This window comes from Caretta caretta, chromosome 5, assembly GCF_965140235.1.
Source record: "Caretta caretta isolate rCarCar2 chromosome 5, rCarCar1.hap1, whole genome shotgun sequence".
NCBI classification, from domain to species: domain Eukaryota; kingdom Metazoa; phylum Chordata; order Testudines; family Cheloniidae; genus Caretta; species Caretta caretta.
In genome coordinates, this window is record NC_134210.1 from 104,153,699 (window position 1) to 104,174,288 (window position 20,590).

The 20,590-nt window shown below is 42.6% G+C and overlaps 1 long non-coding RNA gene across 1 annotated transcript in view; it reads right to left on the reverse strand.

Moving 5' to 3' along the window:
- LOC142072208 (uncharacterized) overlaps window positions 1–20,590 on the reverse strand; it is a 630,664-nt gene that overhangs the window by 286,836 nt on the left and 323,238 nt on the right. The gene's annotated exons all lie outside the window — the stretch shown is intronic.

Here is a 20,590-nt window from a genome sequence, read left to right on the forward strand (position 1 = left end):
ACCATCAACCTCAGCCTGGACCAGTCCACACAAGAGATCCACTTCCTGGACACTACAGTGCTAATAAGCGATGGTCACATAAACACCACCCTATACCGGAAACCTACTGACCGCTATACTTAGCTACATGTCTCCAGCTTTCATCCAGACCACACCACACGATCCATTGTCTACAGACAAGCTCTCTGATACAACCGCATTTGCTCCAACCCCTCAGACAGAGACAAACACCTACAAGATCTCTATCAAGAGTTCTTACAACTACAATACCCACCAGCTGAAGTGAAGAAACAGACTGACAGAGCCAGAAGAGTACCCAGAAGTTACCTACTCCAGGACAGGCCCAACAAAGAAAATAACAGAACGCCTCTAGCTGTCACCTTCATTTTATTATCTGATTACCTTATCAGCCATTCCATTATTTCTCCCAGGCTTGATGTTAGGCTGACAGGCCTAAAATTACCCACGTTGGCCCGTTTACCCATTTAAATATGGTCACATTAGCTTTCTTCCAGACTTCTGAAATTTGTCCACTGTTCCAAGAGTTATTGACCATTAATGTTAATGTTCCAGAGAGCTCCTCAGCTAGCTCTTTTAAAACACTTGGGTGCAAGTTATCCATACTAGCTAATTTAAAAATGTCTAAGTTTAGTAAGTTTTGCTTCCTTTATCAGTTTTCTACAATTCCCAATTTCTGATTTATATACATTTCCCTGTCAATGGTAAAATGCCCATTGAAGTTAATTGGAACAAGATCAATCCCTTACTGTGACCTTTTCCTAGCTTTCTGTAAGTAATATTCTATGAATTAAAAACAGAGATGGGCTGAGGAAGTCATGTTTGGGTTCTGCAAAACCAAACGCAGGTCCATTTGGATCCAAGTTCCATTTTATCCAAATCCCCAAAGTTCAGGTTTTGTTTTCCTTCCATTACGAATGTATAGGAAAAAGGCTGATATTTTAATGACTTTTAGATTCTAAATTAGGGACCAAGCCAGCAATTTGCTGTGCACCTTTGGGGAGGTGGAGGCGCTCAGCCACTCCCAGAAAGTGTGCAGCATCTTGCAAGATCATGCCCTTAAGGGATAAATAACAAAAGGCAAATACAGCCCCTACTAACTTCTTATTCCATGTGTGGATGAAGTAGATATGATGGGCCAAAGCCACAAAGTTTGGGAATGTTCAGAGCAGGGGCTTGCTTTGGTCCCATGGCATGAAGAATAGATTAATGAGCTGATGAAGTGGTTGTGGTTCTTTCTATCAGCTTCTGAGTTCAGATAAAGAGTAAACCTACATCTGTTTGGCTTGCTCACTTAAACATTATACATTGATTAATTTAAGGCCTGAAGATTAAGCCTAGCATCACACATAACAAGACATACAAAACTGACTATCTCTGGACCTAAGATTGTACAACATAGCCCCCAGATTTACATTGAAATGTGGTTGAGCAATTTGGTGAGTAAAATATGACTCACTGACTCTTTTGTTTGTTCAAAAATATTAAAGGGAAATACAGGCAGAGATCAAAATTCCTACTAACTTATGTTTTTTCACTTTTTTCACTGGGTAATTTTCCAGCTGCTGGAGAAAGGCCTAATGTGAAGTATTTGTACAAACACTCTCCTTTTAAAAGATATTAAAGCTTTAATAAAGTCCTTTACCAGATTTGTTCCCAAGGCAATAACAATATTAATCAATGAGCTGCTCATTGCATTTTTTCCAACTCTTAGATACAGCATATTATCCTAAAGAGGTTGTCGTAGCAGAGGTATGTCATATGCATACATGTAATAAAATACTTAGCTTGTATTTAGTGCATTTCATCCTTATATCTCAAAGCACGTTGCTTGGATGGGGCCGTTATCCCTGCTTTACAGTGGGGAAATGGAGGCACAAAATGGTGAAGTGACTTGCTCAAGGACACAGGAAGATAGTGGTTAGAATTGGGAATAGAACCCAGGTCTTCTGACTCTCAGTCCAGTGCCAAGACTTTCCTCACTATCCTTTCATGGGACAAGATAAAAAAGACTGGGACTGTTCAACTTGGAAAAGACATTTAAGGGAGGATATTACAGAGGTCTACAAAATCATAAATGGTATGGAGAAAGTGAATAAGGAAGAGTTATTAACTCCTTCACATAATACAAGAACCAGGGATCACCCAATGAAATTAATAGGCAGCAGGTTTAAAACAAACAAAAGGAAGTGCTTTTCACACAACTCACAGTCAACCTGTGGAACTCATTGCTAGGGGATGTTGTGAAAGCCAAAACTATAACTCGGTTCAAAAAAGAATTAGGTAAGTTCATGGAGGACAGGTCCGCCAATGGCTATTAGCCAAGATGCTCAGAGATACAGCCCCATGCTCTGGGTGTCCCTAGCCTTTGACTGCCAGAAGCTGGGAGTGGATGACCGGGAATGATGATTACCTGTTCTGTCATTATCTTTGAAGCACTTGGCCCTGGCCACGGTCAGAAGACAGGATATGGGGCTAGAGGAACCATTGGTCTGACTATACTAGCTGTTCTTATGTTCTTACTACCCATAATGAAATCTGAATTAATGCAATGTCCCTTTAAGCAAGAATTCCAGTGGCTTATTTCCATCTTCTGGTTTTCTTCGCCTCTCATTTGTTGTCAGCTTCCTTTGCTATATAAGTCATGCAGCCTTACATAAACTTAAAGGACTAAATCCTGAAGTCTTTCCTTGGGCAAAACTCACACTGAGATGAAAGCCATGCCCAGCCCATGGCCAGGATGGTGTGCAGCCCCTCAAGCCTGCAGCATATGGGCAACAATAGCAGCTTCCACCTCACACAGGGCAACTGGATCATGTAAAACAAATGTGCAGCCATTCCCCGGCCCACCCTGTCCTTTCCCTTACATGGACTTCTGCACTGGCCAATGTGCACAGCTTCCCCTGCATGGCCATTCAGGCAGCAGACGCCCTGTATAACCTTTAGGCAGATCTTAAGTGGTTCAGAGGACCTTCCCCTGATCTTCTCCATCCATGTGACTTTCATCCAATGTTTGTGTCATCAGACAGGAGGATCTCCTAACAAAATGTCACCTAGCTATCTCCATCTTCCTATCTTGGGATACATATCACCTTTTCCATCTCATGTTTCCCTACATTCATCAGTTTGAATTAATAGATTAATATATATTCATTAGATCCCCTAGTCTAACCTCCTGTATATCACAAACCATTGCATTTCACCCACTTACCTCTGTAGTGAGCCAAACAACTTTTGTTTGGCTAATACACATCTTTCAGAAAGGCACCCAGTCTTGATGGGAAGACATGGCAAATCCACCACTTCCTTTGGTAGTTTGTTCCAATGTTACAAATTTGTGCCTGCTTTCCAATTTGCATGTGTCTAGCTTCAGTTTCCAGCCATTGATTTTTTTTATGACTTTCTCCACTATGTTAGAGAGTCCCTTTTCTCCACTGGGAAAATAAGGGAGAAAGTGAAAGGGAGGGATCTGTGCTTCAGATAGATACACACTCATCTAACGCAGTGAAGAAAAGGGATTGTGTCACCAACTGATTCTTTGGGATTTCAAGAGGGTGCAAGAAAAACAAGTTGCTTACTAATCGGCAAATCCAGAAGTCCTTATAATGGCCATTACAATGAGCAGTTCTGTTTAAAAATTGATGGCGTGTTATGGCCACCCATTTTGATGCAGGTCCCTAAACCCCACCAATGAAGTCAAAGGGTTTTTCCTGAGTAAAGATCTCAGAATATGGCTCTATACTTACAATGTAAAAAGCTGGCAAAGTTGAATTTGGAACCCAAGTAAGGTAGTTAAGTGAGCTGACCTAGCAGTACTGTATGGTTAGGAATGTCGTTCTGTTTCTTTATATCAATTATTTTTTAAAAAGGATGATCTTCTAAACCATGTGAGAGATGCATGGTGAAAGCCCAGCCCAGTTCTCCTTATTTGAGCATGACTGTTATCGCAGTCGATGGGCGTGTGTCCTGAATAAAGACTATATCAGCTCAGAAGTAAGACCTCAGAGTAGTGCCTGATGTTTTGAGCCATGACTTCCATTGGTTTTAATGTCATGTGACTCAAAAACCCCTATAACTAGCTGATAAAGACTTACCCCTTAGGTTCTGCTCCTGTTTTAACGTCCCTATTGACTCCTGAGAGCGCGGGATCTGGCCGCTAACATAATACTAGTGCTGCCTCCCAAAGTAACCGTTCTTATCTGTACTTACTTGAGTGAACAGTGCTTTGTACCCGCATCCTAAACAGTGGTGCAAGTAGAAATAATTTCTTGTTGGTACTGCACTCATGGGAGGGACACAAGGGAGGGCACGTGACCCTCCATGTGACTCCTCCCCCAGCCCGGGGGCCCCACACTCTCCCTGTCTCCTCCGACACCCCCTTACCTGTCTAAAATTTTACAACTGCACCTGTTAAACAGATGCAGTTGTAAAATGATGCTTTGGGCCCCTGGTGCCACCTGTACTTTGAGGATCCAGCAGCACCCCAAATTGAAAGTGTCTTAAATGAAAGAAGGATAGGAAGGACAATCACCCCACTTTCCCTTAACACCCTATCAATGCCTCTCTTATGTCCAGACTAAGCTTCTGCCAGCTTACCTTTATCTAAGTATTGCTCTCTGCCAGGCACTAGGACAGCAAAGATGCTGCGCCATCTGGGTTTGATGGAAAAGAGGCACAGAACGGTGTGTGCCATGTGCAGCGTGATAGAACTACAGCCCAAATTATTTTATTATTTTCTTCAGCATGACATACAGGAGGGGCAATCAAAATCGGCCTGGCAGAACGTGCATGAGAACTGTCTCTGGACAGATAAGCAATTGATCAAAATCACATACTCTGATCTCTCGGGGCCAAATCCTGTTCCCATTGAAATCAAAAGGAGTTTTGCTATTGAGTTCAATGGGAACAGGCTTTGACATTTGGCGAGGAAAGAACAAAACTACTCAAGCACGGCTATGTTGCTTATACCACAGGTATCAAAGGCTGCTGACTCATGTGAGAAAGTCAGCAGCCATCTGATCTTTGTCCATTGCAAGGGAGAAATCAGCAATCAATGAGGCTAGAATATAGTCTCTGTACCATATCCAACTCATAAATCCATCTGAAAAGGATTAAGGAAATATGAAGGCTCCAGATTACCGTAAAGTCCTCAGTCCCTTGGTTAGAATGCTCCCATCAATATATGTTCATAGTCCAGAGGCTGGAGCAGGAAAGAGGCAAAATGGACGTTTCCAGGCCAGGGCATTTTAGTTTCTGCCAAGTGCCAAGTAAAGGGAAATCTGTTCTTACTGTGAAAGATGGTGTTTGGAGTCACATGGGCAAGTTACATGTCCATCACCTCCACCCATATTCTAGTTAAACCGTTCACAAAAAGTCCATGAAGTGTAGACAGGTGTTTCTGAGGGTCCATTGTGAGCTAAGTGTTCCGTAATGGGCCATTCAGCTTGACTTACCCCTTCATGTGCTGGCTAAATACCTTGTGGGAGTTACCACAGCAGCAAGCATGTAGTAAACATAGCTAATATTCATAACTTCAGATACCAAGCTGAATATACAATCATAGAAATAGCATAATCATAATCATTTCACCTACATGACTATTCCCAAAAGAGATTCTGAAAAATCACACCACATTCCTGAGACCCTATGTACCAGCACCATGCCCCACTGGAGTTTTATTATCTGTTATGTAACAACAGAGATGGAGCCAGTGGCATGACTCCATTTAGCTTAAAAGGGCACGGTTAATTTTCAGCTGTTCAGGTGTGACTGCCCCTTTAGTCAGTGAGGACATACTGGCTGGCACACATTCAGGTTAATGGCCTTCAGTGTTCCTTTGCAGTTACCACGTTTATGAACATTAAAAAGTTATGTGCTGAGGTGGTTTAAAGCATAACACAGGTTTTTAGGTTTGCAAACCTGTGAACCTCTCCCTCTTTGAGATTTTATTATTATTATTTTGCTAGTTATAATGTGGGAGGGGGTCTTCTCTCCACCCTCTGCTCATGAGTTATGTATGTGTCTTGTAGCACTCTTCTGAACACCAGTTGGAAGGAATTTTTTTTCAGTAAGTGTGGACTGATTCTTTTCTCTTAGAAGGCATGTAATTTTTTCAGGTTCACAGTGATTAACACAGAAAACAATTGGGGCTGTTAAACTGTCTTCAAATTCCATAGGAAATTAAGGTCAGCTATATTTTCCAGTACAATGATGAAATGGGTGTTTGTATATACAAATATCAACATGCTTAACTACTCACTTTCCCCCAAAATATGTAATATTTCAGTCTATATAGAATATGGGAGTTGGGCGAGGAGCCATTTCCGAATATGTATAACTTACTAAAAGACAAATTTTAAGTAGAACCGTATCCTAAACTGCGTTATGGTACTGTACCCAAATACTGCATTTCAATGGCGAATTCAACTTCCTTTATAGGAACAGAACAGACTCCTGAAACTCTTACCACAAAAGTGGTCCATACATGCAAATAATCCCATTGTCTTCAGTGGGATTGATCAAATGATGAAGGGTTTACAGGATTAGGTTCCAAGTTTGTAAATTGTTCTAGATGAAACTGATAATGCCTGAGCTGTCAGATCAGAAGGAGCATCATTCGAATAAAGGTGGGCAGATGTGTGATAAGTCTTAACTCCGTTGCTAAGATGAGGAACATATATTCAGCAAAGTTCTTGGCAGATTCCTGAGGCAGCTGGTTTAAAATCATTAGTGTCCAGCATTATAATCTTCACTTATAGTTCTCTCACCTACAAAGCTGGAAAATGAGGCATTTGTTTTCTTTGTTTTGCTGCTCCAGTTCCAGTTAGCAAAATGCATGTTAGACTAGTTTGGCTGCAAAGAAGAATTCTAAGTACACTGGGGACAACACCTGATACCTGATACCCAGCAGAACTGGGCTGACATCAGAATCCAAACATCCTCTTGTCAGTGCAAGCAGAGGCATTCCTCTAATGATTTGGATTTGATGTGATGTAGTATGAATGTCATGGATAATTCAGACCAATGGGGAGAAACAGAACCAAAAACAGTGTTTAAACATCTTCTGTCCCGTCCTCCACCCCTTGAGGACTCCTGACCAATTTAACAGCAGAATACATATGGTAATAAACTTAAACAAAGCCTTTGTTTCAGTTTGTTAGCATATGCATTGTGCTGTTAAAGCCATATAAAGAATGAATGCCCTCCCTAGCCGTGTTCTGCACTGTGTTCTGCACCCAAGTCTTTCCAGTACCCCGTACCCCCTAAAAATTTCTTGCCGGTACTGCGTACTGGAGAGTACCATCCTACTTGCACTGCTGATCCTAATCTGGCCTGAGATAGGCTCAGATTATACAGCGGAAAAACAGAATGTCAGAGGCTGCATGTAGATGGGGGGGGAGGAGCAGGGTTGGCCACAGGGTAATGGGGACTATACAGCCTCTTGGGACATGACCTTCCAAACCTTCTTCTCACAGATTGTCCCAAACTAGCATTAATTTTCGCAATACGCAAGTTCTGCAGGTTTGCCAGAGGATGATGCTACAGATGCCTGGTTGCACCAAACTCTTCCTCCCCCCCCACCCCCCCCATTCTTTCAGACTGTTGTCCCTGCCAGTGGAAGTGTGGAGACAGACAAGGCAGCATGTAAGCCCCATGGCATGGAGCCTTGGCTGAGCAAGGCTAGACATCATAGTACTTAGAACACCGGTGGCCACAGGCCTTTGCCTGTATTAGTTTTCCCACCATTGTTACTGGCCTGTCTCCCAAGATCTGTGAGAGTGATGGGTCATCCTTCAGGATAGGTTGTAGATCCTTGTGATGCGTTGGAGAGGTTTTAGTTGGGGGCTGAAGGTGACAATCAGAGGCGTTCTGTTATTTCCTTTGTTGGGCCTGTCCTGGAGTAGGTAACTTCTGGGTACTCTTCTGGCTCTGTCAATCTGTTTCTTCACTTCAGCTGGTGGGTATTGTAGTTGTAAGAACTCTTGATAGAGATCTTGTAGGTGTTTGTCTCTGTCTGAGGGGTTGGAGCAAATGCGGTTGTATCGGAGAGCTTGTCTGTAGACAATGGATCGTGTGGTGTGGTCTGGATGAAAGCTGGAGACATGTAGCTAAGTATAGCGGTCAGTAGGTTTCCGGTATAGGGTGGTGTTTATGTGACCATCGCTTATTAGCACTGTAGTGTCCAGGAAGTGGATCTCTTGTGTGGACTGGTCCAGGCTGAAGTTGATGGTGAGATGGAAATTGTTGAAATCATGGTGGAATTCCTCAAGGGCTTCTTTTCCATGGGTCCTGAAAGACAATCATCACTCTCACAGATCTTGGGAGACAGGCCAGTCCTTGCTTACAGACAGCCCCCCAACCTGAAGCAAATACTCACCAGCAACCACACACCACACAACAAAAACACTAACCCAGGAACCTATCCTTGCAACAAAGCCCGTTGCCAACTGTGTCCACATATCTATTCAGGGGACACCATCATAGGGCCTAATCACATCAGCCACGCTATCAGAGGCTTGTTCACCTGCACATCTACCAATGTGATATATGCCATCATGTGCCAGCAATGCCCCTCTGCCATATACAGTGGCCAAACCGGACAGTCTCTATGCAAAAGAATAAAAGGACACAAATCAGACGTCAAGAATTATAACATTCAAAAACCAGTCGGAGAACACTTCAATCTCTCTGGTCACTTGATTACAGACCTAAAAGTCGCAATATTACAACAAAAAAACTTCAAAAACTGACTCCAACGAGAGACGGCTGAATTGGAATTAATTTGTAAACTGGACACTATTAAATTAGGCTTGAATAAAGACTGGGAGTGGATGTGTCATTACACAAAGTAAAACTATTTCCCCACGTTTTTTTCCCCCTGTTCCTCACACGTTCTTGTCAACTGCTGGAAATGGCCCACCTTGATTATCACTACAAAAGGTTTTTGTTTTGTTTTTTTCTCTCCTGCTGGTAATAGCTCACCTCACCTGATCACTCTCGTTACAGTGTGTATGGTAACACCCATTGCTTCATGTTCTCTGTGTATATAAAATCCACCTACTGTATTTTCCACTGGATGCATCCGATGAAGTAAGCTGTAGCTCACGAAAGCTTATCCTCAAATAAATTTGTTAGTCTCTAAGGTGCCACGAGTATTCCTTTTCTTTTTGCAGATACAGACTGACACAGCTGCTACTCTGAAACCTGTCACAATACTTTGCTGCTATCGCTCCCAGCTGGGCCCTCACAACAGCCTCTAACAGCAGGCAGGCCACAGCCGGAGTGTCTATATATAGCTACAGCCTGCCAGCCACCCATCAGCCACACCCTGGCATCCACCAGACTGGGTTACCACTTGCAGGGTGACCCCCAACACATGCCCAGTTCCAGATTTCTCCCCAAAATGTGTGTTCTGCATTGGCCAGCCCTCTCCTGGACTGTCCAGATATATTACAAGGAGATAGGTTTTAAGTGAGTACAAGTATAAAGCATTAAAGTCAGAAATGGTCACAAGAGAAATAAAGATAAAATGCTTCCTAGTACTAAAACTTAAACTAAATTTGATTCAAGGTGAAGTTCCTTGCCACAATGTCCCAGTAACATTGCTGACCAAATTCATAGGCCAAGGTCTGCTCCCAAAGTCTGTTTCTTTTGTTTCTGAGGTGAAAGAGAGAGAGAGAGGGATCGATAGGGAGAGACTCCTTGGGGTGTTCTTGCCCCTCACTTTATAGTCCAGTCCCCCTTTGAAATGCATTCTTCTGAGGGTTACCCCTAGATAAAGTTTGTTCCTGCTGTGAGGCTGGAGTCATGGAGTCTTGTGGTGAAGAGATTTCATGCTGTTGTTTGCTAAGATGCTAATCTGTTTGTTCCTGCCTCCCCTCCCCGCTTCCCTGCCAAAGAATGGCTGCTTGATAAGTGATTGCCCATCAACTTTGATGACACTCTGTTAGAGGCATCAGCTTGTCCTTTGTCTTTGAGAAACTGGTTACCCCAGACTTGCAGGGGCGGCGAGTTATATGGCCTCATGGTGGCCGGGCTCCACCAATATTCAGGGCCCGGGGGTCCGGTTCCACCAATGTTTGGGGCCAGGTCTCTCTCCCGGCCCCACCTGCTGCACCCACATGCCTCCCCCAAGTGTCCCCAGGCCCCCACTTGCTGCCCCCGCTCACCGCCCCAGAGCCTGCAGCTCACACTAACTCTGCTCTGGCGGCTTCCGGCATCATACTCTTGCCGCAGGGTCCTAGTGCCAGGGTAGGCTGCCCTTCCACCCTACCCCTGACCTTCTCCAATGCCCCAAACCCCTCATCCCCAGCCCCAGACAGAGCCATCACGCCCCCCACACCTTAACCCTCTGCCCTAGACCTGAGCCCCTCCCACACCCCAATCCCCTCATCCCCAGCCCCAGACAAAGCCCTCATCCCCCTCACCCCCACCCCTCTGCCCTCGCCCTGAGCCCCCTCTCACTCCCCAAACCCCTCATCCTCAGACCCACAGCCCTCACCCCTGCACACCCGCCTATCCCCAAACTCCGTCCCAGAGCCTGCACCCCTCACCCCTACCCTTTGCCTCAGCTCAGAGCCTGCACCCAAACTCCATCCCAGAGCCTACACCCCTCACCCCCTCCTGCACCCCCTGCCCCTGCCCTAGCCTGTAGCCTGTCCCCAAACTCCCTCCCAGAGCCTGTACCCCTCACCCATTCCTGCACCCCCACCCCTTGCCCCAGCCCGGAGCCTGCACTCAGCACCCAAACTCCATCCCAGAGCCTGCACCCCTCCTGCACCCTAATCCCCAGCCCCAGTCCAGGGCCTGCACCCCAGATCTCCTCCCCCCACCCAAACGCCCTCCCAGAGCCTTAGGCAGGTGGGGGGTGGAGTTTGTGCGGGGGCGGGTTCTGGGCACCACCAAAATTTCTACAAGGCTGCCACCCCTGCAGACTTGTATGGTAAACACATTTCAGACCTAATTTCAGCTTATGTTTATAACTTTACACATACGGTTGCTGCAGACATTTCATCATCATATTATTGACCAGTGAGTTATTAGTTGTCAAATGATAATTTACAAGGTATATTTTGTACAAAGATTATTACAGTAGTATGTGGGATGTGAATATAGGGGTTCATTTGGTCTCATTGGCTCACCTATTCAGATATCTCTTTGAAAGCATTATCCATTCCTTTTACTCTTGAGAATGACTTTCAAACTCCATTGCTTTTTATTAGAGTCAGATACGTCTTGCAAGAGCTGCTCATTTCAACTCTCTCGCGGGGGTGAAGAACTGTAGAAGGATATTTCTAGAGCCTAAAATGCTCTCCTTGAGGGTGTGATTTTATTTGCATTGAACTACGTTAAGTTAGGGTTTGGGTGGAGGTGGGAAATCAGTTTGAATGATGAACTGATGCTCCTTGAATTCAATGCCTGCTGCATGTCATTCCTCGGAAATGAAAAACTAGGAAATGAAACAAACTTGAATGTTGCTTTATTATTATAATTACAAGACAAATCTATCTATAGTCTGGGTGGCTTGTTTCAAAAAGGCTGGCCTAGATTCGGCTGTCAGTTACACCAGTGTAATTTGAGAGCAACACAGTTAAATGAATTAGCATCACTCCAGATTTACACCTGTGTAAAAGCAGAATCTGGCTCAGCTATTAAGACAATACATTCTGTACAATAACCATAGAGATTAAAGGCGCCATCTCCTGGTTGTCAACAGCCTTTCCCAAACAATTAGGCTGTAAAAAGAGCCACCTTAAAGGGATATGATCAATTTTTGTTTTCAACCCAAAATATAGGTTATAACCACAATTTTCAAATGTGGGTTGTGTAAAGTTCTGCACCTAAATCAACGTTTAGGGTACCTAAAGAGGTGGCCTGATTTTCAGAGGTGCTGAGAGCTGAACAGCTCCCATTAATTTCAATTTGAACTGTGGGTGCTTAGAACCTGTGAAAGGCAAGGTCCTTTTTAGAATCCAAAATATGGATTTTGGTGCCTAAATTAGGTGCCCAAATGTCACAATTTGGCCTTTGTTTATAAAAGGGGCTTGGAAAAATAACCAATACGAATATCAATATTTGTGTATTTGTTTATTTCAAATTAAAACTTGCTTCAGGTTTTAAAAATTTAAAGTTCAACATTCAGGGGCAGCCCTGTGAACCCAAACAGGACAGCTGTGTGCTCTTGCTGGAAAGTGAAACTGACTAGAAACAAAAGTGAAACTGGCCAGCTTTGTTGGACAGTCTCAGCTGCATGAGATGCATTAAGTAAGCCACATCACAAATGAATGAGATGTTTTACATTCTTTGATTATAAATCTAAAAAGTTTAAACCAAATAAGTATTTTAAAAAATATTATCTTGACAGTACCTCTTTAAAAAATTTAACAGGGCTGAGTTTATAATAGAGGGCCAGGAGTTGAATTTGTAACAGTATAGTCAGCTCAAGATTCTTGCTCCTATCTTTAGACTATTTGGTGCTTAATATAGGTGCCAAGTGCCATATCTTTACTTCCCCTTTGGCAGAGAATGGGGAATTGAACCTTGGTTTCTCACATCCCAGCAAGTGCTCTCACCACTGGGCTAAAAATCATAACGCAGATGTTCCTATCTCCTCCACCTCTATTTTGAGACCTGATCCGGTAGGCACCCTCTGAGAACACCTTCTAGACCAGGCAGCACAGGTGAGATAGGTTCTCCTCGACCTGTCTTCCCTTAGTAGATGGATCACACTGGGGCTTAGACAGGAAATAGATGGTCCAGAGCCTAGAGTGAGGCAGACAGGCACATATTCACAGATGCAACTCCTGACATCTGTAAGGCATTTGACTTGGTGCCACACGACATTTTGATTAAAAAAACTAGAACAATATAAAATTGACATGTCACACATTAACAGGAACAAAAACTGGCTGAGTGATAGATCTCAGAGTGTAACTGTAAACAGGGAATCATCTTTGAGTGGGTCTGTTTCCATTGGGGTACCACATGGATGGTTCTTGGCCCTTTACACTATTTAACATTTTTGTCAATGACCTGGAAGAAAATACAAAATCTGCAAATGGTATCTCTGATTTCAGAGTAGCAACCGTGTTAGTCTGTATTCGCAAAAAGAAAAGGAGTACTTGTGGCACCTTAGAGACTAACAAATTTATTTGATCATAAGCTTTCATGAGCTGATGATGACACAAGGATTGGGGGAGTGGTAAATAATGAAGAGGACAGATGACTAATCACTTGGTAAACTAGGCACAAGCAAAGAACGTGTGTGTTAATATGGCTAATTGTAAATGTATACATCTGGGAACAAAGAACATATTTACAGGATGGGTGAGTCTATCTTGGGAAGCTGCGACTCTAAAAAAGATTTGAGAGTATGACAGATAATCAGCTGAACATGAGTTCCCAGTGTGATGCTGTGGCCAAAAGAGCTAATGCGGTCCTGGAATGCATAAACAGGGGAATCTTGAGTAGGAGTAGAGAGATTATTTTACATCTGTATTTGGCACAGGTGCGGCTGCTGCTGGAATACTGGGTCCAGTTCTGTTTCCAGAATTCAAGAAGGATGTTGATAAATTGAGGGAAGAGCCACAAGAATGATTAGAGGGTTACAAAAGATGCCTTATAGTGACAGACCCAAGGAGCTCAATCTATTTAGCTTAACAAAGAGAAGGTTAAGGGTGACTTGATGACTCTCTAACTATCTAAAAGGGGAACAAATATTTAATAGTGGTCTCTTCAATCTACCAGAGAAAGGTATAACACAATCCCATGGCTGAAAGTTGAATCTAGACAAATAAGGTGACAGGTTTCAGAGTGGTAGCCATGTTAGTCTGCATCAGCAAAAACAACGAGGAGTCCTTATGGCACCTTAGAGACTAACAAGGTGTAAATTTTTAACATTGAGAGTAATTTCCCATTGGAACCAGGTCCTCATTATTAGCTGCTCTAACTTTCCAATGAAGAAAATGATCTTCCTGAAATTTTGTATGATGTATCTTGTGCTAGGGTAGAGTTCTTCTGGGGGAGTTTAGTAAATATTAGTCAAAGAATTTTAAAGTTACAATATGTGAAACTTGCACACACAGCATTTTGTTTACTATGGTGCCCACAGAATAAAAAGGTTGCATTGTTTCTTTGTTCTGGACCTAACATGCTGTAACTTCCCTCAAAAGTACAAATTACAAGGAAGACTGATAGTTAATGTCCTGGATACTTATGCCTACAGTCCATTGAATCTGATATATTGTATAAAAAGCAACATTTATAAATACATATGTTCATACTGTGAACATTTATAAGTATGGCCTAGCCTTCCTCAGACTCCAGCTGCTACTCTGAGTCACAGGTGAGGAATTCAGAGACCAGGGGGAAATCAGCAATGTCCTGGACATTGGCAGAATATGCAGGTGAGGCTAAAAGGGATACAAGAGTACCTAGGATCTTAGCAGAGAGTTGGCACAGAGAGGGAATGGAATAGGGTCAGAGAAGAGAGGGTATAGAAAGTGAGCAAAAGGAACCGGGGCCAGGGCAGACAGAGCCCACCTTGGGAGACTTGAACCCCAATTCAGCAAAGTACTTAAATGTGTCTTTTGCTTTAGGGGGCTCTATAAGATTCATCAAAGCAGGGCTCCCCTTCTGCAGACCTTATTAATCCACCCAGTTTTGGCCTTTATTACAAACTTTCCTCCAGAAACTAACAAACCAACAAACAATTTAATTAAAACAGGGAAGAATGTGAAAGTGTACATTATTAATCTGTATCAAAGTAGCACCTAGAGACCTCCCTCAATCAGGGAGGCCTGTTACACATGTAACTCCAAGGTAGTCCCCATACCAAAGAGTTTATAATCTAAATAAAGAGTATACAATCTACATTTCAATGGAGGACACCTAACACATCAAAAAATCTTCACTTTATTTACAAAAATTCTATGCCTTTCAAAAAAATCCAAGTTCAAATAAGTCTGCAAATGAACAGCTAAAAGATCCAGCCAGTTCCTCACTATCATATGATCCTTACTATCACCCGGTCTGATTTACTCCCAAATTTAACATTGCCTCACAATGCAATTTTCAAAAATATACACATATGTAAAAAACCCCACAAATTACTACAAGATTATAGGTTTCAGAGTAGCAGCCGTGTTAGTCTGTATCAGCAAAAAGAACAGGAGTACTTGTGGCACGTTAGACACTAACAAATTTATTTGAGCATAAGCTTTCGTGGGCTACAGCCCACTTCATCTGATGCATCTGATGAATTTGTTAGTCTCTAAGGTGCCACAAGTACTCCTGTTCTTTTTACAAGATTATAAAACCTCATTGCTTATACATGGGATGCATTTCCAAAGATTCCTTAGTTATCTGTTATTTTCAACTCTGCATTTGTTTTTGCCGATTTCATTGGTGGCAATGTTAAGTTTGGGAAAAAATCAGGTGGGATGATAGCAAGTGAAGAGGGATTATATGGCAGTGCGGAGCTAGCTGCATCCCCCTAATGTAACAGACTGGCAATTCTTTTGTGAACACCCCCGTTAGCAAGTTCTGGTGATCACACTGGGAGGTGTTAAATGGGTCCTGCTGGCTTACTGGTTTCCGTATGTAAAGCTCGATGAGAACAGGTAAAGGTTGTTACCACTTCGCTCATGCTATATATTCCTTCTCCACTCAGAATCACTTCCTCCAGATTACACCTCTTCACCCAGTTTAATTGTGTGTAAAGTTAAGAACACATTACTGGTATTTTAATGGGATGGTCTCACAGTCAACAAGGTTAAACATATGAATCAGTGTGTGCAGGAGTGTGACCTTAGTTGGTAAACTTTATATGTAAATATTCTAATCAGCAAGCCCTGAGTACACTTATGTAAGCGCAAAACACGCTATATTAATTGAATTCCATACCCCAAAGATTTTCCTTTTTATTAATAAAAATATCTTATTATTCAATCAATATGTACAGCACTAACAGACAATTGATGGAGCTCTGAGATATGCTTAAACACCTGGGATCAAATTAGTTTTGAATCCCTAATTCTAGTTAAATAGCACATTACTACTTCTGTATATAGCCAACATATGTAATTTCCAAGGGGACATAGTGTAGGTTGGATGCTGAGGCATAAATGAAGAAGGCATCTATGCTATGTGAAGTAGCTGCTTTGCTCAGCTGGTTATTTCTAGACTTTTGAGGGGTTTTTGGTTTTTTTAGGTAGAAGAATTATTTTATGGAAATTATAATACATTTTATTGGTGTTAAGTAGACTCCACTGAGGCACACTTTCACTCTTAGCTGTTTCGTAATCTGGGTTTTTCTTTCCTAATTCACATCATTATTTCAAATTTATATTATAGTAGTGCCCAGATGCCCCATTAGGATCAGAGCATCATTGCATTAGGCACCACTCAAACACCTAGGGATATCCTTCCACAAAGAGCTTGTGTTCTTGTAATATATTATATTAAAACTGCATAAAATGGTGGCTGGAAAAATGAATTGAAAAATAAGACTGGAGTAATTCAAACTAGAGCTGATCAGAGTGACCCAAAAGATCAGGGAGTGAAATCCTCCCATCTCCATTGAAGTCAAAGGGAGTTTTGCCTCCTATCCAATGGAGAGTCCTGTGTGGGGACGAGATACATTTCAACCTCTCTAACCCATGGGGAATCTTCAAAAAAATAAAGGCAGTTTGAGCTGGAGGAATATCTCAGTGTTTTCTTTTCCCACAGGACTCACTTCCATGTTGTATCCTATGAGAAGGAGAGACTGTCCTATGTTCCATCTTCAAAAACTTATTATTGCTGGTGATATACAATCCAGAATGAACCCAGCTTGACTTTCTGATCCCAAGCTGAAGTAAAAAACTTTTCTTTTTACTTGTAACTAAGCAAATAAGCTCTGGAAGTCACAGAGACACAGTAAATGTGCAGTACCCCGCAAAGCCATTTATAAAGAGTCACTTTCCAGCAATCAACTGTATTTGAAAATTTATTTCCAAAAGTACGGCAGTTAACACAATTACTGGTATTTGCCCACCTACATTCCCATCTGCATAACATTTTGGCTGCACAATAGCTTTCATTTTACTGTAGGAAAAAGATGTACATTCCATTAAAGGAAATCCCCATGCTGCTACTTAAGTGTGACTCAACTGACTCATTAGTAATCAAATCTATCTACATATCAGCACCACACCAACCATTCATGGTACCAGAATATCTGAAGAGCTTTGCAACCTCAGCTACCTTGGGAAGTTTGTGAAGTTTGTGGCGGTAATGTGGTTCACATAAGGCAGCAAAATACATTTGAGAAGAATGAGCAACAAACTGATTTCAGAGTCAATTCGTCTGTCTTTGCAGCAAACATAGCAGAGTCTGCTTCAAAGAAAACAATTTAGACCTGTTTTCAGTATACAAAAGAAAACAGGCAGAGGAAAACAAAAATCGTAAGTTACACCCTGTCAGAATAATGGAATTGTTTAAAAGGATAAACTTTTAGAGCTCCAAAAGGGGATAGTGGCCCACTTGGCTGCTCTAGTTCTTGTAAATTCTTTTGTCTTTGCTCTTGTTTTCCTTTTTCCCATTTGCCTTTATTTTGAACTCATTAGATACAGATACTCCAGTGACTGATGCTCTAGAAATACCTTTGGGGGTACAGGAAGGTATTCGGAATTATACCTGTTTGTTAATTGGGGCATGTTCTTTAAGATGTAAGATGGTCATTTTACCAACTCTTTAACGTGAAAATAATGACTTAGTTGTTAAAACTCTTTAAAAATTTAATTAGTCTTCCTCCTAGCATAACTTCCTCCTAGCATAATAATTAGTCTTACTCTATAGCATAACATTTGGAGATCTTGCATCAAGAAGATTGAAAATAATTTATGTTTCTATAACTTCAAAGGAGAATTAGCACAGAAGATTTTCTATAATCACTAGAAATGAGCTGGATCTTCCCAATGACAAGATGAAGCCTTCTCTGGGACAACATATCAAACTTTTCAAATTCTCTCCTCTCTGATTCTTTGGACCCTAATACTTACATGCCAGGTCTCTTAGACATGTGACCTGTTACTCACAGTTTCACTGGCCCCACATCACACACACCAGGGACAGCAGAGCTAGAGTACCCTCCTGAGTCTTGTCTGTGATTCTTTTTGACTTGAACACCAGCAGGCTGTAGAGTGGATTTCTCACTGCCTTCCCTTCATACTATTTGGAAAGTTGCACTTTGGTTCCACCTTCCACAATCTTCTGAGGAGGGATTACAGGCACCTATGAGGTGGCCTGGAAAGTGGCATAGAGTATGCAGAGGTAAGAAACCTGGTCATAGATGGAAAGGGATTTAGATGCTCCTCTTCTGTTCTATTCTGTATAGGCTCTTATACTACCCTCATCACCATAATAACTGAGCACCTTCCAGTAGTACATTAAGCAATGTAACTGCATCTGTCACAGACGGTTCAGCCTGTATCCAGAGGGAGGTTTGTGTGTGCAGAGTTTTGTTTTATTAGGATTCTTTTTTAAATCTAGACACTTCTAGGTGTTTGTGTTAGAGAAGCATATCGAAGAAGTGCACCTTATACTTTGAATGGAAGGTGGTGAGGTCTGTGATGGTTCTTAGCTCCTGTGGGAGTTGATTTGCCTGCACACAAGGACTTTTGCTTATGGTAGAGAGCTCACTGTGGCTGAAGAGTGGAACTGCTGACTACAGACTTCATCCAAGAGGTGACACACATTTGTTATTTCACACTGAGCCCCCTCAAAACCAAGGGCTAGCTCTTTGCTTGGCATCATAGGTGCTGGAACTAGGGGTGCTAGGAGTGGCTGCCGTATCCCCCGGCTAGAGGTGGTTTCCATTATATTTACAGTTTGTTTCATGGCTCTCAGCACCCCCACTATAAAAATGGTTTCAGCACCCCTGCTTGGAGTGCCCTTTTTCTACAGTGGGATGCATTACAGTTGTGTCCTTTCAGGATTTCTATGATCATCAACCTCTTAATTGCATGTGTGTTTGTCTTCTCAACCTGCAGCGGAGGGGAACAATGAAGCTCTCTTCAGTAACCATCTGCTAAAGCTACAGTTTGTTTCAGAGAATAATTGTGAACACCGACAGCAAGATGTGTTCAAAAATCTTTGTGCTGTATATATTTGAGGAAAAGGAATGCTTCAGAGACATAATATAAATGCCTCTCTCTGAGGCTGCAATTATAGAAAGAGAATGAGGGAAAGTTTAGCATTCCCTTGTCAACTGACTTTGACAGTCATAACTTTACAACTTGAGAAATTCCCATAAGAGCAGGAGAACAATATGTACATTTCCACAATAATCCATAACAAACAGCCTGATCCTGGAGCATTTTTTACATGAGCAGCCACTTTAGCCTTGTCTCTGGTAGGAAAAGTTAGCAAATGGTTCCCGTACTATGGTTCAGTTCCACCAGTGGTAGCAATATCGGGAGCTCTACGTATTTGGGCTGCTGCCAGCTTTTTAACCACTGTGTCAGTTAGACTTACTCTTGTTTTTAGCTGCATTTTGGTGTTTCTGCAGTTTCAGCAGAAGTCCCTTATGACATTTACATATACTAGGGCAATTAAAAAAACATATGTACCTAATCCACTGATGCAAGATGTAGCTTTTTAGCTTGTATATATTGCTACAGTAACTCCTCACTTAAAGTTGTCCCCATGTTGTTAAGTTGCTGATCAATTAGGGAACATGCTCATTTAAAGTTGCACAATGCTCCCTGATAACATTGTTTGGCAGCCGCCTACTTTGTCCACTGCTTGCAGAAAGAGCAGCCCAATGCAACTAGCTGGTGGGGGGCTTGGAACCAGAGTGGACCGGCAGCCGCCCATCAGCTCCTCGCTCCCCTAAGTTCCCTGTGCAGCTGCAGCCCAGCAGGCTATCAATTGCCGGCAGTTCAGCTGTCCCTCCCCCCACTGCCATGTGCTGATGCTGCCCTCTGCCTTGGAGTTGCTCCCAGGAGCCTCTGGCTTGCTGGGAGTGGGGGGAGGGAGCGCTAATGTGCAGGCCTGCAAGTTTCCTCGTCCTAAGTCCTGTCGTGTCCCCCCTGCTCCTGCCATCCGCTTACCCTATCTCCATAGAGTAGGGGGAGGGTGGGGACGACACTACAGGGTTTAGGATGGAGGAAGCTTGCAGGCAGAAGCTGCTGTCTCAACGTCCTGATCTACTTAAAAAGGCAGTGTACTTAGAGTGGGGTCAGCGTACTTAAAGGGGCAATGCGCATCTCTCTTGCTCACACACACACAAGGGGTGTGTCTCTGTCTCTGCCATGCTGTCTCCTCTCCCTCCATGCGTGCTGCCTTGTAGAGTGTGAGGTTACATTAACAACAGTGTGTTAAGCCTTGAGGGCTCAGCTGAGTTTTAGTTCATCATTGAGCAGTAAGGCATTCCCTAGGAAATATCCCACCCCCTTCCACCCTCTGACTTCACCACCTCAACCAAGCTTCACAATCATCATTGCTGTGTACAGTATTAAATTGTTTGTTTAAACTTACACTGTGTATACATATATATAATCAATATATAAACATATATAATTTGTCTGGT